Source organism: Galeopterus variegatus, unplaced genomic scaffold (assembly GCF_000696425.1).
Source record: "Galeopterus variegatus unplaced genomic scaffold, G_variegatus-3.0.2 Scaffold90, whole genome shotgun sequence".
NCBI classification, from domain to species: Eukaryota; Metazoa; Chordata; class Mammalia; order Dermoptera; family Cynocephalidae; genus Galeopterus; species Galeopterus variegatus.
The window spans coordinates 648,968-665,813 of NW_007726201.1; the positions used below are offsets into that span (position 1 = coordinate 648,968).

Genomic DNA, 16,846 nt, shown 5'->3' on the forward strand with positions numbered 1-16,846 from the left:
CCCGCGGCGGCGGATTCCTCCAGACACGCTCCAGCCGGGACTCCTCCTGAAGGGGGAGGAGGGGGGCGGCGGGCAGCGTGTGAGGCGAGGGGCAGGCGAGCCGATGGCTCCCACCCGGGGCGGAGAAGAGCGGGCGGGCCGGGCGGCAGAGTCCCGAGCAGAGGCGGGAGAGGACAGCTGCCGCGGGTCCCCCACCAGCCCGTGCCCACCGACAGCTCGGCGGGGCAGCTCCTAACGCCCGCGAGAGGGGAGCCGCGAGGGGGGCGGCGGAAGCGCTCACGCCGCCCGCTCCTTCCGCCGCCGCTGCCCGAACCGGGGGCGCCCGCGGGAGAAGGAGGCGAAGTAGTCCCTCGCGACTTCTCCCGGCCGCTTGCTTCTCCCGGAGGCCAGAGCGGAGGCGGGGTAGGGTTGCCGAGCGAGGTGCCCGGGCTGTGAGGGCGTGTGGGCAGGAGGACTAAGAGCTGCGGCCTCCGGGCGAATCACTGCAACTGGAAGTCGTGTGCAGCATAGCAAGTTTCAGGAAAGTAGTTCCCTCCTTCCTTCATTTCCCAAATCGTTGTCGAGCCACTTGAGCGGGGAAAGGAGGAGGGAGGCGGAGGGATATGCACTGCACCGTGCTCGGTGTGCGTGCGCGCGCTCCAAACTCTTGGCACGCTGTGAAAGGGGGCGGGGGTGTGAGCTGCAAGGCGAGCTGCTGGGGAGGTTGCATTGTTGCGGCGTGTTACTTCCAGTTACTTGCTGTGGAATATCCGGGTTGCTTGGACTAGAAGGCTAGGAGGACTGTATGCCAAGGAGGGATATCTGGAGGCGCCTCTGTTCTGTCGTGTGTGTGTGTGTTCTTCTTGCAAAAAATGGAACTGGCATGAGTTCATCTTTAGTTACTGGAGGTTAGAGGCAAGGACTGTGCAAAGAGAGCTCCGCCTACTGTTCCTCTGGTTGCATTGCTGCAGTCCCCTAGCTGCATGCACTACAGGAGTGGGGGTTGGGGGGGAGAGAGAGAGTGTTTGTGTGTTTCAGAAAAGAGAGGAGATTTTAAAACCTCGCTGCCCGTATTCTTACTGAGCAAGGGTTATGCTGTACAGGGCATTCATCTCCAAAAGCCGGAGTGGTTGTTAATGGAGAACGACTTCCATTGAAGCCCAGGGTAGGCGTGTTACATGAATCTGGCGCGGCCAGAAGCACAGGAAATAACTCCCGCTGCGAGCGTGGTTGCATAACTATAGCGCAGGAGATGCCTCTGTGGCAAGAACTGCTCCGAACTGAGGCGGAGCGATTCTTGGATAGACAGCTGTCACGTTTGCATTGTTAGAGGACAATGTATACATTCATCTCAAAAGGCTTTTGTACAGAAACCTGCTGGGGTTGCGGGTAGGAGCCTAGAGTCTGTCCGACCAGAGGATTCCGAGCTCCTGGATCTGCAAATTCTATTATTTCTTTTCTACCTAGAAATCCAGCCTATACATGCTCTGGCCTGGGGAACTGAATCCCAAGCGCTCCCAAGTTCCTGACGCATCTCCCCAGGAATCAGTCTAGCACTGTGCGCAATGCGTTTGTCTACATTCCCAGGTTTGTTGGACCTGAGAATGAAGGTTGCTGCCCGTGCCACATTGAGGAGTAAAACAGTTCCTGAGGAAGAAGAAAGTGGGGGAACCTTCCAAACAATCTCAAACTGCTCTTCTGCCATCCATCTCTAGGAAGCTTCAGGATTGCTATTCTCGGGATGAGTGCATACACTAACCTGTTAACAGTGTTTTGCACACAGTAGGTTTTTAACACTTGTTCAATGAATGAATGAAGGAGCTAAACCAGTCAATGTTCCTAAAGAAATTCCGTTGATTTCTGAGGTTTCTTTATGTATCTTGCTTCCTGCATCGGCAGCAGCATTGCTCTTACCATAGCAAGGAAGGAGCAGTGTTGGTGATGGAAGTAGATGCGATGGTCATTCGTGACTTTTAAACCTGTCGCTTTAAACTTGTTCTTGCCAAGAACCTGTAACTGGGAGTGTTGGTACTGGTCTCTACTACTTCCAGTACTACCCCTAACCACTTTGCTCTGTTTTGAGTCAAGACCTATCAGTTATAATCTGTGTTCTTAGGCAAGTTAGTTAAACTCTGTAAAATGGGGATAATGGTACCTAACTCATAAAGGCGTTGCACTGATTAATGAGATAATAAATAATATATATAAAGCACATAGAACAGATTAAGAATTCACAGTAAGAGCTCAATAAGTCCTAGCTCTTACTATTTTTTTTTGCCAAACAGATAATAAACTCTATGGCAAAGTAAGGGCAGTTGCTCTGAAGGTTAAAGGTAAAGCATTCAGTATTCTTATCCATTTATTCAACCAATAACTCTGGGTTATCTTCTGTGTACCATGTATCTTCTGTGGACCATGACCTGGTGCACAGTAAGTCATCAATAAATGATACTATCACAGTTATTATGATTAAGTACATAGAAAGTTGGTCACTTGCAAAGGCCTCTTTCTTTTTTGAAGATTTGCATCTGTTTTAGGTTCTAGGGCATCTGGGAAAATATCAATACAAGCTTTGGGAGAAGATATGAAATCCATCTTGGTTGTCATGTGCCAGGAACTATGCTGGCCACTTTCACACAAATGGCTTACCCAAAGGGGCAAGATGTGATTCACAGCCCAAATTAATGCTTTTCAGATTGTTCCCAACCACATGACCAAGACACAGTCACCAAACCATTCACTGCCTTTGGTGGTCCCCGTGACATTCGTAGGACACTTTTGTACCCTTCTCTTTAACAGTGCATTTGTAGTTCTCTCACCCAGTTGTTGAAGATTTTACAAACTTTAAAAAAAATTGCTTTGGTATGGGCAAGGCTCTGAGTCTTCTACTCTGAAACAGTCAGAAATGGTCCTACAATGAGGCTCAGAGCCCAGGGGTCACCTAGTCTGACTTTCAATCAGCAACTACCCTAAACTCAAGAGGCCTCAACTGGTCTGTCCCAGTGTCTGGACCTTCAGAGGTATAAGAGACATAGCAACCAAAGACAATGTGTGAGACCTTATTTGGATCCTGATTTGAACAAATATTTTAAAATTTGGAACAATTGGAGAAATTTAAACCTTAATTGTAGACTTAATGAGAATAAGGAATTTTTTTAAAGTACTGGTTTATGGTTATGGTATTTTTAAAAAATCCTGATCTTTCAGTGATACGAAGGTACTTTAAAAACTTCATGGAAGGATTGTATTGTTTTTCAATTCCATTTTTCCATGAGCTTTTTGAAGTACCCTCATACATACTGAAATATTTACAGATGAAATGATATAACACATGAGATTCACTTCAAAATAATCCAGTGGGGTGAGGAGTAGGGTGAAGTGGGTCAGGGTATAGATGAAATAAAATTGGTTGTGGATTGATGATGAGCAGTATTTGTAATTGTCCATATTCATGATTGTTTTAAATACTCTGCAAGTACTTCTTTAAAATGCAGATTCCTAGGCTCCACCCCAGAGATTATGCTCAGTAAGTCTGTAATGGGGCCAGCAAATCTGCTTTTTTAGAATATGCCAGCTGCTTAGCCCTTTTTAGTCTTTCAGTCTTCTCCCCCTTTCCTTGCAACTGCTTTTGTCTCCCAACACATACCTAATTGAAATTTCTATTGCAGCCAAACACACAAGAAAAGCGTGGCCAAAGGTACATCACAGGCTTAGGTAGATACTGGTCAAGGCCAGAGGGGATAGTTCACCTGGGGCAGGTGGAACCAGCCAGATCACAGTTTCATCTTCAGCTCCAATTCCATTCAGTTGTTCCTTGTCAAGAAGGATTCTATGGCCATGCCAGGGCTCAGCAAGAGGATTTGCTCCATTGTGTTTTCTCAGGTGAGAAAGAGGCTGATCACAATAGCTGGTTTTCACAGGTGACCCTGTATACTGTTGTCCTCAGCTTGGGGTATTAGCCACAGCCACTTAACGACTTGTTAGAGATGATTAATTATCCTTAACATCCATGGGCCAAAGAGGGAGAGAGGGAGGAGCAACAGCATAATTGCCAAGCTATTTCCAGTGTAGGATATCATCAAAGTTAGAAAGGTACAAGTGGATTCTGAGTTCCAAGTAGGTATCAGATCAGGGTTCACAAGGACAGCAAAAGGTGGACTGTCTTCTCTGGCCTCACTGAGGCACTAGCAGATAGCATGTACTCTCCAACTCAAGGCTTTCTCCCTCTTTCCACACTACTCTGTCCGTGGTGGTTATCTTTCTCATGAACTCAGAATTTGTCTTCTTAGATACTTTTATTTTTGCCTTTACTGTTACACTTATATTGATAATTATCTTTTTTGTTGTTGTTGTTGCTAATTATGAGTTTATGTTTGTTTTCCCAGTTAAATTTGAAGTGACTTGAAGGCAGAGGCTGCATTTTATTTTTTTATTTTTATTTCTTTTGGTGTTCTCTTTAGCAGTGGTTTTAAGTGATAGAAGTTTTTCAAGTGAAAGACTTTGGCCTTGTCTGTGTATAAAATGGAGCTGTATTGACTGACACCATGGTGGAAATCAGGAATCCCTCTGGCTTCTTATAGTGACTTGAATACCACTGCAGTTCAGCATTTCACATAATCTTCGGTGCACTATAAGCTCTCAGCAGATATTTGTACACTTGAGAAACCAAAAGAGGAGACAGCAGCACCAACATTTGAGGTTCTAATAGTACATAAAATACACATGCATACTTCCATTTCTAAAATTACCCTTAACATTACTCTTTAGCAGATGTTATTAAAATTTTGTACTTTAAAATTGTAGTTAATATGTGCCTAGATCAAAGGGAACTCTCTATTTTCCTGCTGTACTTTGTTTAATGAATGATTTTTTTTTCTTTCTTTTTTTATAGTGTAACCAGTCTCTTGGCTAAGGAGCTCTGCCTCTCTGTGGAATTACTAAATGGTAACCATGTTTCTAAATAGTTTCCTTGCCTCTGGCATGAGTCTGTTTCTCCATCACTAGGGTTTCCATGTTCTTCCAAACTAATACAAAGTATAAAGGATAAGTGTGCTATTTTCTTTTTCTCCCTAAGGACTGCAATTGTTGGTTTGGTAGTATCCGGTGGATGTGAAATCAGTTTACTTTTAATGCTATAACTGCCTTTTACAGGAAGTTTCCACAAGTTACGAGTACAAGGGAAATGAGCAGTCTGTGATTTCCTTTATTTTCAGTACAATCTTAGCAGGGAGGATGCTTACCAGACCCCACATTACTAAATAAAGCACTCCTCCCTTACCATCATTCTCCCAAATGGTTTTGGCATGCTCATTCTTTAATGATTATATCCCATTACAACAAATATGAGCAACTGAAATATGCATCACAGAAGATTTCCAAGGCTATGTGTATGCAATGCAAATTTAGTACAATGAAAAATTTCAGGCAGTTCCTTGGATTTTGATTTAAATATAGCATTTATTTCCCTTTTAGTGAGTAATAATTAACCATTGCATAGGACTTTATAATTTATGATGCCTTTCAGGAAATTACTTTCCTAATACCCTTGCTTAGTCAACTCCAATTTACAGAGAGATTTGGGAACTGAAGATAAGAGTGGTTAGATGGATTGCCAGAGATTACACAGTAGTAAAGGCATGGATAGAGCTCAAACCCAAATCATCTCCTTCAAAAACCTGTGTGTGTGTGTGTGTGTGTGTGTGTGTGTGTGTGTGTGTGTGTTAATATTATATATAATTCCTTAAAGATGAGATCCTGGTGGGATATACTTTCTATTTCAGGTTATTATTACTTTGGATGATGTTTTGGCAAGAGAACCCTGCTTTTAGATAAAGGGAAGATTAAATTCCTTGGCTGTTATTAGCTGCCTTCTGTGGATCTCAGGTACCTAAGTTCCCTTATGCTATCAGTGTCAGAGTTGGGTATGGAGACCTCTGGGTCTCTTTTGTAAATTGGTAGCTAAGTTTAGAGCCTTGATAGGAAGACTACAGCAATCAGGAACTGAATAAACTGGTTGTCTTTGGGTGATGCTAGCAGTCATTGATGATCATGGTAGCCACTACCCATACATGGCTATTTATTCCTCAAGTGTACTAGCCATATTTCAAGTGCTCAATAGTTGTAAGTAATTATTAGCTACCATATTGGACAGTCCAGATATAAAACATTTCTATTATCATAGGAAGTTTTCTTGGACATTTTAAAGTGCAGATATGTTGCTTAAATAACACTGATAGTTATTCTGTTATTAATGTAGACATGTAAGAATGATTATGCGCTCAAATATGTTATTTTGGTTTGAATTGGGACACTGTATTCCTTCCTTTGATCTCAGATTATCTCTTCATTGCCATCAACTAAGGGTAAAAGGGAGGATAATTTCCTAACTAAAATATTTGATAAACCCACAGAAGATATCTGTATTGGAAAGCAAAAATTCGTTGGTTTATTCATTTTATAAAAATGCTTTAAGTGTTCTTGTTTAATACTGTAAATCCTTGCTACTCAAAGCTGCAAAGCTTTACCTGGAAGCTTGTTAGATCCCGGCTCTTGGGCTCCACCCAAGCCTTACTGAATTACAACCTGCGTTTTAACAATATCCCCATGTGATCCACTGCACATTAAAGTTTAAGAGGCCCTGTTATAAATAATCTCTTTATCTATGATAGTGTCCCTTCCTAACCTTGACTCAGTATATTGTTCTTCAGACTTATCCTGCCTCCAAGTATACAAAAGATATTCCCATCACCATTTCCAGCCCTTTTTCTGGCCCCCTCCCAAACAGTATTTTTCTTCCTGTTTCCTTTTAGCCTCTTCTTTATGCCTGTGACTTAGACCACTCAGCACCTCATCTCTGCTCATCTCTGGATTAAGCCCACTGCTGACTCTTAGTTCCCTGAAGTCCTGGGACTCTCGGTCAGGGGTCTTCACCCTTAAGGGCTGCTCCACCCTTTCCCTCTTTGCTCTCAAATTTCCCTACGTACCTACAAAGCATTCCTTCTTTTTTCTAACTCTCATTTTCTGGTTTATCTGGTGTTTCTCTCCTCTTCCCACTCTGCAACATCACACTTTTATTGGACTTTATCACACTTCATTAGGCATGTGTAAAGCATGGTATTTCTATACAACCTACTCATGGGTTCTTAAAATTTTGCACTTTGTTGTAACTTCCATGTAGTCTATTAATAATTTTAAAAAGCAAAACAAAACTTAAGACCCTGCATTTACATATAACATTGGCTCCTCTGTCACTCTATCTGTGTTTGCAGTGTGTGTGTGTGTGTGTGTGTGTGTGTAATTTAATAGATTTAAAAGTCAGAATATATAAGTTTAGGTGGTAGAAGTGGGGGGAGAGCTATAAAGTAAATGTTAGTATTCAAGGAAAAAGATAAGTTATTTTTACTTTTATTATCTGTTTTGTACAACATCTGGTATTATGTAAATGTTTCCTTGTGGTTTTTCATATCTCCCTAGCTATATTGTAAGATTTTTGACGTGCTTTTATCCAAATTCAAATAAAAGGTTATTGTAATAGTCTATATAAGAGAAAAATGAGGTCACTGCTCAAAGGACTAGAGAAAAGAGGATGACTACAGAACAAGGATACTTCAAAAGGTGTGTGGAAAGATTTGTATTATCTTTTAGTCCTATTTTTCTATAAACTTTTTGAAATACTCTTGTACATGTATGTGGTAGAATCCACAGGACTACTTTAGGTACAGGGAGTAGGACTACTTTCCAGAAATTTATAGTCTACCTAGGGAGACAAACCAAAGGAAAACATTTAGGTAATCTAAGATGCAATGTGACTAAATGCCATAGCAAATAATAATATTAACTGCTATTGTTTTCCTCTGTGAGACTAATCCCATTAGTATCCCCAAATGTGGCCATTTGGGAATCTTATGGTATGATCTTTAATACTTTGATATAATAATGTAAAAATATGCACCAAAATGAAAAATTCCATGTTTAAAAATTATTGCATGCTGAAAAATTTCAGTTTCAGTGACATTGGTATGATCTTTAATACTTTGATATAATAATGTAAAAATATGCACCAAAATGAAAAATTCCATGTTTAAAAATTATTGCATGCTGACTAGGTCTTACCTCACCAGAAAGAGAGATTTTTGTTCTCCATAAGGTTGAAAATCCTAAGAAGACACTCACTTTTCTTCATACTAGAGAATGCCACCTTCCGCTCTAAAGCTCTTTATCAAAAAACCCTAAAACACTTCACACCCTGTTGCCTCCAGGGTTTTAGCCAATCTTTTGTTTATTTCAAGTTTCCTTCCTTTGCTACATCATCCCAGATTTCCTTCTGGGTGCCCTGCCAAGCTGTGCCATGTACGTTGAGCAGTCTCTCTTTCCCTGCCTTATTGTTCTTGCCTATTTTAAGTATATCTCCTGATATTTTCCATAAAGCTCTTTAGAATTGGTTTGGGAAAGCAAAATTGCTTTCTGCATCATGCATTATTTGGTCCAGTCTACGTCTTAGAAATGTGGTTATTTTTGATATGTTCCATAATGCTATTCTTAACCTTGTATTTAACATCTATATTTAGTGTTATACATCCTCTGCAAGGCTTTATAAAATCTCAGTATTTAAATGCATCAAATTATTTTTGTATAATAACTTATAAAGTGAGATGTCTGATAGGTGCTTATCAAATGTTATTTTATTATGTAATAGTAATTTATTACTCCAATAAGACAACTTTTAGTTTATATTTTGAATTTATATCTCTGCAGCTCCTATCCATTCAGATGTATAAATGGCATTAGAAATTTTGACATGCTTTCATCCAGATTCATAAACTCTATTTTTGTATGATTCTATTTTCTTCTTCCTTATCATATATCTAAATTATTTAATTTCCTTGAAAATTACTTGAAATGTAACTCATTTAATTCTAACAATTGTCATTTCTTGGTTTTGCTCTTTAGTTTTTTTCATCACCTTCACTTCTGATATTTATCTTATTCGGTAAAACCTAAAGTACTCAAAAAAGGATATAGAGAACCTTCAGAAAACTATCAGAGCCATCTAGAATTCATTGGAGTGATGTTTAAGTCCAACTCTAAAAGGATTCATCTTTGATAATCTCACAGAAGATATCTACATCAGAAGCATTAATTTATTGACATTTATTTTATATGCCAGGCTCAATACTAGCAATGAAATGATAGCAGTCCTTGACTTCAAGAAGCTTATAGTCTTGTGAAGGTATAAGTTGGTAAATTACCATTACCACGGGAAGTGTTGTAGAGTTATGAATAAAGTGCTACTGGAGCAACCAATTTTGCTTCACATAAAATAGATGATTAACAGTAGGTGAGTTACCATAAAGCATTATTGTGAAACATAAACAAGAACAACGCAGTGAAAAACTATCCTTGGAATTGACTTCACCTATGTGTTCGAGGAGTGTATGAATAGAAAAAAATACTGATGATTGTTTATTTGTATAACTTCATCTTCCAAAGGGCCAGTTGGACCTAAGAGAGATTTGATAAATGTTTTGTTCTTTTTGTACACTTTTATTGAATAAGGCCAGAATGCTGAAGATGAAACGCCATCAGGATGAAGCTCTAGCAGCCACTCCCCGACCTTTAGCCTGTTTAAATGTGTTACACCTTTCACCAACTCCTATCTTCATTTTTCCTGGGAGTATATCTGTTTGATAATACACAGTGACCCAATGGATGTTTATGTAACTGGCTTGTTAGCTTTCAGTTATATTTTCTGGCAGTTATTTATTATGTGGGCCCTTTTTGACTTATTTCAGCAATCTCCTAACTTAACTTAATACCGAAGTACTCTGAGAAAATAACCTTTTATATAAGGGACTGTGTTTTGATTCCCGGTTCAAGAACTGATGGTGGTTGCCTTTTGTATTATTTCTAAATGCCCAAGGCCACCTGTCCCTTTTCTCATTTTATCCAACCCAGTGTAGTTTTCACTGGGCCTTCTGTTTCTTTTGTCTTTTCTGAATGCATAAAATTCTATACTGGACATCATATTTGGTGTGTTTAATTTTATTCCAAAATGTGTTCTTTGGCTTTTAGTGTATGTTCTGAATATCAAATTAAAAAAACAGGAGCCTTACTTTCTAAGATCTCTTTTATCTTTCAAAGTGTTTAGTATTGCCCCCTCAACAATGTTGACAGATAGAAATTGCCAGTTACCTCCCAGAAATTTAGAGGAAGCTCATGTAAACCTGTGTTGTCACATATAACTCAAAACAGTAATTTTAAAAGGCACAAAATAATGTTAAGATGAAGAAATCCCAAGACTTAATCAGTTACCTCAAATTGGAGATACTGGAGTTGAAAGTTCACATGGGCTCTCCATATATCACCTTAGTAATATCCAAGTTCAAAGACTAAAATACTAAACTGTCTTCTTTGTTTATTTTTAAATTCAGATAAGTACTTGTAAAAACTTAGAACTATATTTAAAAAAGCAGTACAGAGTAAAACTGAGGACTCCAATCCCACTTGTCTCAAGATGACCACTATTAGCCATTTAAAATATATCATTTCAGATCCTTTCCTACATATTTATATACATACATAATAATCACAAGTTTTACATATTATTCTGCTACTGTTTAAAATGCTATGTGTATTTTTATATTAGTGTTCATTCTTTTAAATGGTTATATAGTATTTTATAATGTGGGTATGCTATAAGTTATTTATCTGTTTTATTTATCTCTATCTATAAATGACATCAATGATTGATTGTTTCTTGTGTTTTTTTTCTGTTAAAACAATGCTTCAGTAAACATCCTTGTATTTGTATCTTTGGGCTTAAAGGCAAAGATCTCTAAGAAAGATTTATATAAGTGCAATTGCTAAATCAAAGAGAATGAACATTTTATTTTATTTTATTTTACTTCTCAAAATACATTGTACTTGATTTTCATGCCCCTTTGCCTGTTCCTCTCCACCCTCCCCCCCCCACATTGTATCTGTTCACCTGACTTAAATAGTTCAAGGAATTTTTGTAGTTATTATATCTTCTTCCCCCCCACTTATTTGTTTGTGTGTTTATTTATTTATTTATATTTATTAATTTGTTAATTAATAACAAATAAGTGAAAACACATGGTATTTCTCTTTCTGTGCCACACTTGTTCACTTAATATAATTTTCTCTAAGTCCATCCATGTTGTTGCGAATGGTAGTATTTCATTCTTTTTTAAAGCAGAGTAGTATTCCATTGTGTAGATGTACCACAGTTTCCTTATCCACTCATCAGATGATGGACATTTGGGTCTTGTATATAGAGCTGCAATAAACATTGGAGTACAGGTATCCCTTTAGCATGATGATTTCCATTCCTCTGGGTATATTCCCAACAGTGGAATCTCTGGATCATATGGTAGATCTATCTGTAATTGTTTGAGGAACCTCCATACCATTTTCCATAAAGGCTGCACCATTTTGCAGCCCACCAACAGTGGATGAGAGTTCCTTTTTCTCTGCAACCTCTCCAGCACTTATCATTCTCAGTCTTTTGGATGTTAGCTATCCTAATTGGAGTGAGATGGTATCTCAGTGTGGTTTTGATTTGCATTTCCTAGAGTTGAGTGATATTGAGCATTTTTTCATGTGTCTGTTGGCCATTTGTATATCTTCCTTTGAGAAATGCCTGTTCAGCTCCTCTGCCCATTTTTAAATTGGGTTACTTGTTTTTTTTGCTGTAAAGTTGTTTGAGTTCCTTGTATATTCTGGATATTAATCCTTTGTCAGATGTATATTTTGCAAATATTTTCTCCCACTCTGTGGGAGTATTTTTACTCTGTTGATTTAAAAAGCTATCCACACATTAATATGGAACAACAAAAGACCATGCATAGCCAAAGCAATCCTGAGCAAAAAAAAAAAATAAGCTGGAGCCATAACACTACCTGACTTTAAACTATATTACAAAGCTATAATAACCAAAACAGCATGGTACTGGCATAAAAATAGACACACAGATCAATGGAATAGAATAGAGAACCCAGAAATCAACCCATACACCTATAGCCATCTGATCTTTGACAAAGGCAGCAAATCTACATACTGGGAAGAGACTATCTTTTCAGCAAGTGGTGCTGGGAAAACAGGATAATCATATGTAGGAGAATGAAACTAGACCCGTACCTTTCACCATATACCAAAAAAATCAACTCAAAGTGGATTAAAGAATTAAATATACAACCTGAAACAATAAAACTCCTTAAAGAAAACATAGAGGAAACACTCCAGGTAGTAAGAGTGGGTACAGAATTCATGAATAGGACCCAAAAAGCACAGGCAACCAAAGGAAAAATAAACAAATGGGATTATATCAAACTAAAAAGCTTCTGCACAGCAAAAGAAACAATCAACAGAATGAACATTTTAAATAATGAAAGATAATGGCAAATTGTTTTCCAGAAGCATTGTTCCTTTTTTTTTTTTGCCAATAATTTTCTCACCAGTAGTATATAAAAGTACCTTTTTCTGTGTACCCTCACAGAAAATGAGTAATAACATTTTTTAACAATTTTTGTCAGTGTGATGCCCCACCAAAATGGTATTTTATTGTTTTATTTTGCATTTCCTTAATCATTAGTTTTGATTTCATTCATGTTTCTTCTTCAGAGACTTTCCTAATTTACTTGTTTCTCATTAATTTCTCTTTGCCTCAATTACTTTAGCTGTACCCTTAGCTGTTGTTTTGAAGTAAATGTAATCAAAATAGTCATTTATTAAACACTATTATCTGTGGGTCACTGTCTTTTCTAAGAAAAATAATAGATTAAAAATAAAGTATTGTTTAAAAGGTTTTCTAAATATTTATTTCTTGTATTAATATTCTATTTTCATTTATGTTATTTAAAAATTTTCTTTTCTTCCAGTCACACAGAAGTACTGTGAACGTTGTATTCAGACTGGCAGTAACGATACATGTACTTCAAGGAGATATTCAATGGCCTGCTATAAAATGTACATTTGTCTATAGTGTTCCCCAGCACAGCTTCCCCAGCACAGAGGTGTTAAACCAGCATGATTCCTGTTATGAAACAGATACCAACTTTCTCCTCTACCAAACCAATAATATAACTCTCACGGTAAGTACAAATAGGCACATATTGCTGGACTCTTTTGTATAAAAGTGTGGTGTTCTTCCCTGATGGAGGACATGAAGATAATCATAACAGCTGACATTTATTGGGTGTTTACTGCATGCCCCATGTTCTGTTCCATGTGCTTTACATATGTTGATGCTAATTTCACCTCTAGATAGGTACTAATAGTATGATACCCAATTTTATGGTAAGGAAATGAAAGCATGTGGAGGTTAAATACTGTGCTTCAGTAGGTTTCACATCAAGGAAGGACAAGTTCTGATTCAAACCTAGGCAATTTGGTCCCAGAGCCCCACTCACAGTGATGTTGGGCTTTGACTAGTGCTTGACTAAAATAGTGAAAGAGGTGCAAGGAACTCTAAGAAGAAGGAAACTGACAAGGGAAGAAAAAGAAGTAAGAGATAAGGTAGAAAAAAAAGAAAAACATGAAGAGAAAGAAAAGGAAGGAGGTAGGAAAAAAAGAAATGGGGAAAATTACCCTCCGGCCCTTCTCATGCCACCAACTACACAGAGCTCACTTCTATCAGCACTAATGAAATGCACTGCATTTAGGATTTGGTCTTCCTCAACCTCCCTGGCCCTTGGCCACTCATTCACATCCTTGCTTCTTTCAACTTGGGAACATTGTCTGGGCAACCCCTTAGGCTGTACTTCTCAGATTACAAAAATTGTAAAGGACGTCAACTCTTACAAAGAAAGATGGGAATTGACTCTATACTCATCATCTGATTTGTGATTTTAGGTATAATACAAACTCGTGGCCAAGTATTTACAAAGTATGCCCTTAAAAAATTCTAGAAGAAACATTTTAAGATTTGGATTTAGATTTCAAATTCTCCCTAATTCATTAGACTCACTTCATCTTGTGCACAGTAGAAAAGATAATCGCCACCATTACCCACTCCCCACCCCCGTTTATAACTACTTCATGGAAAGGAATGATCCCTATTTGGTGATGTCTGGAGACATTTTTGGTTGTCACATCTGGGGATGGGGATGGGAGGGAATGACACTGGCATCTAATGGGTAGAGGCCATGGATACCACTAAGGACAGCCCCTCACAACAATGAATTATCTAGCTCAAAATGTCAATAATGCCAAGGTTGAGAACTCCTCTGTTTCATGAGGTAATGCTTCCCAGGCTCAAGTTAAAGCTCCTCTCTAGTGACATGGGAATTTGTTCCTTAACAAATACAAGTACGGGTGGAACTTTTCTTTCTAATTCTGCTTTTCCTTCCACCTCCTTCCTGTCTGACATAAGGCCAGGCCATTCATAAAAAGAAAAAAAATCACGCAAAAGAGAAGTAGTACAAAAGTCCAAGCCAATATATTTGGGTGCAATTTCTTGCCAGAGTTTTCTACCTCTGGTCATATTTTGTAGAAGGATTTTGTGAATAATATTTGGATATCTCTTTATAAAGCCATTAATTAAAATGAAACGGAGCAGGTGCTGTTGGGATACAGATTGAGCATCCCTAATTCAAAAATCCAAAATCTGAAATGCTCCCAAATCCAGAACTTTTTGAATGCTGATATGATGCTCAAAGGAAATGTTCATTGCCACATAAGTATAATGCAAATATTACAAAATCTGGAAAAATCTGAAATCCAAAACACTTCTGGTCCTAAGCATTTCAGATAAGGAATACTCAACCTGTAATAATAGAAGAAAAGAAAGCAAAAATTTTATTTTGTTGAAACTGCCTAAGGAATAATTAATACCCCCAAATTAGACTGGAATACTTGGATGAATGTTCCTTATCTTAAGAAAACTTACTTTACAGACTTGAAAATTGCCTCATTTAAGTGTCTATTAATGATAATATGTGGTATATTTATATAGAGATTCTAAGAAAAAAAATGTTTGATAATATCTAAAATTTATATACTATTTAAAATTTTATGTACCACATACTCTGCTCAGTCCTATGTACATTATTCCATTTAAGCCTCATATACCCATTTAGCATAAGTTGAAACTAAAAGCTCAAAAAGGTGAAGTTATTTGGCCAAGCTTATATAAGTTAGTAAGAGGCAGAGTAGGATTTGAATTCATGTTCTTTGACTCCGACCAAATCTAGCATTATTTAAACCATGTAGTTCTGCCTGTGTCATTATGCTTGTTCCCAAGATCATTCAAAGAGTGAAATATGTCCCTTTCGGTAATTTTTAATACACCCCCAAATAAAATCAAAGTGCAAGTTATATAAATGTTTTACTATCTTAATATATATGTTCATTATAAAACATTCCAAAATAATATTTTTAAATGATTGAAGTAAAGAACAAGTGAAAAAAATTCTAGTATTTTCTTTATCCCTCCATGAATCATCATCTTGTGTACCTCCTGGGATTCTTCCACTCCCTTCAGAGACCACTGGAGTAATAGGGTCAGTTCTTCTTTGCTGTATGCTTCAAACTAGGAGACCTGGCATATCTGTGCTTCTTCAGAAAGTGTTAGAAATGACTTCTGGTCAGATCAGTATTGAATGCCAGTCCCAGTCAGATCCACACTGTAGAGCTAGGGCTGGGTCTGGAGCTCACAGACCCCTCAAACCCGTTGTCCAGACTGGGTCACAAACCCTTCACACACAGGTCTATGAGCTAGGTAACCAGAAAAAAGGTCCTTGGAGCCTTGGTTGAAGAAAGAATAGTCTTTATTTCTGCACACATATGTCTAGAAGCTAGGCAGTCCAAAGAGACTCAAAACTCAACTGCTACTGGCAAAGTCCAAAGAAAAACTGAGCAGCTGCTCGCAAAGTAAACATACTCTATTTTAGACTCAAGCTCTCTGCCATCCAGCACTGCTTCACACACTCTCAAGAACATACACACAAATAGCAACAAAACCAAAAAGATACATTGGTGTGCACATGCACTAGCTCCACCCACATATGCAATTAGTTTGCAAAGAATGTCCTGCACCACACCCAACCAGACCCAAGGCAAGGGGGCCTGACCAAACTGTTCTATTTTCCCAACACACACTTGAAACCAAATGACACAACAACAACAGGAGAATGTGGCTCTTGTCTATGAGAATAGTGCAATACAGTAGAGGATGTGGGGCAGGCTCTGTGCTTTCATCATCCATCAGGATAAAAATATAGTGTGACAAGGCAGACACACAACACAAGATTGAAGGCTTCCTAGCATTTCATTATGAAGGCCTTTATCTCAGAGTCCCAAGGAAATATGCTTCTTAATTCCTCTCCATTACTTCTTCCATAGTAATCATTCAATAAAATACATACTGGGGTCAAGCACTTAAAGGGCAAAACTACTCTATGACAGAGTAAAGAAATCTTGGGGGCATAAATTATGTACACAAAGGCAAATTATGAATATGCCATTTAGTTTCCTGATTTAATTTGGCTTAACATTGTACTAATGCTTCTATAATTTTCTCCTGTTTTGCTTCTTACCAATACCCTTGCTTTGACCCTTTGTGCAGATGGAACCCTCTGTCTCAGGCCTCGGAGTAAGGTGAGATGAGTGAGGTACTTATCTCAAGCTCAGAATTTAAGAGGGTAAAAAACACACTACTCAAGGTAAATATTTTAATGCAATGTTTTTTAAAAATTCAAATTAATGCAAAAAATCCATGATATGCAAAATATCATAATTTTAAATAATGATAGGGGCATCTGTCCAACTCTTAGCTTTCCTAGGATTGTGGGAATAATATTAATTTTGTCTGATTTCACTGTGACTTGCCTGCACATTTAGGTAAGAT

General features: G+C 38.2%; 1 long non-coding RNA gene across 3 annotated transcripts in view; it reads left to right on the forward strand.

Annotated features, from left to right (window-relative positions):
* Positions 1-800: 800 nt before the first annotated feature.
* LOC103597291 overlaps positions 801-16,846 on the forward strand; it is a 29,789-nt gene continuing 13,743 nt past the window's right edge. Inside the window, exons 1-5 of one of the 3 annotated variants that reach the window (XR_551098.1) lie at positions 801-1,761; positions 4,871-4,923; positions 5,760-5,862; positions 12,879-13,091; positions 16,565-16,661. This is a non-coding gene — a long non-coding RNA (uncharacterized LOC103597291). Of the gene's footprint in view, positions 1,762-3,650; positions 3,862-4,870; positions 4,924-5,759; positions 5,863-12,878; positions 13,092-16,564; positions 16,662-16,846 lie in introns of those variants that run through there. The other 2 variants (XR_551100.1, XR_551099.1) reach the window with 2 other exon arrangements.